Genomic DNA, 919 nt, shown 5'->3' with positions numbered 1-919 from the left:
GCCTATAATAGCTTCCACATTAGGCTTTTTTTTTTTTTCCTCTTTTATTTGGCTTTTTTCATATGCCTACTAGCTACCATGCATTGACGTCACGTGGACCTTACTGTTCTCAGCCCTGTGTGGCCTGTATTGTCTCCTTGAATCCTCATAGGAACTCCTTGAGGTCGGGACTATTAGTGTCTCCATTCTGAACCCGCAGGAAGTCAGGAACACAGAGGTTGAGAGACACGTGTGGGGCCAGGCAGGTGGCACTGGTGGGGGAAATAAGACACTAGGTGCTAACCTCCTGGGGACTAAACACACGCCCTAACAAGCTGAGTCAGGTGGTCTTTTGAAACAGCGTGTGGCACAGTTAGAACATGGCCGCAGGCTGTTTAGGGCCTGGGGGCCTCTAGGGTGAGGTCCCAGACTTTCTGGGGCCTGCAGAAATGCAGATCTACCCTTTTCCGGGTGTGATGCTTCCCAGTGGAGCCGGGGCATCTGAGGCTGGGGTAGTCAGCAGCAGGATCTGCCGTTCCCCTTATGCCCCCGTCCGCAGGATAGAAAAAGTGCCCACTTCTCGCAGTGACCGCGTGGGGGAGCGAGGGGGGGGGGTGTGGCAGCTCACTGATCCTCCGTTTGAGCCGATCAGGCGGCCCAAAATAAAATGGTACATTTGACTTGCGTCTTTTCAAATATTTGTTGATCGTTTGTGTTACTTCCTCTGTAGCCCGTTAGTGCAACTTGCCCATTTCTCTATCTAGGAATCTTTTCTCTGGTATTTTTCATTTTTCTCTTTAAACTGTTGCTTTGTTGTTGTTGTTGTTGTTTTTTTAAGGAAACTCTACCCCCAACGTGGGGCTCAGACTCACCACCCCCAGACCCAAAGTCACACGCTCTACAGACTGAGCCACCTGGGCGCCCTGTCTGATATTTTTCC

This window comes from Herpailurus yagouaroundi, unplaced genomic scaffold (genome assembly GCF_014898765.1).
Source record: "Herpailurus yagouaroundi ecotype Mexico unplaced genomic scaffold, PumYag 246, whole genome shotgun sequence".
Taxonomy (NCBI): domain Eukaryota; kingdom Metazoa; phylum Chordata; class Mammalia; order Carnivora; family Felidae; genus Herpailurus; species Herpailurus yagouaroundi.
The sequence above is the reverse complement of the archived record's forward strand: the minus strand, read 5'-3'. Positions refer to the sequence as shown.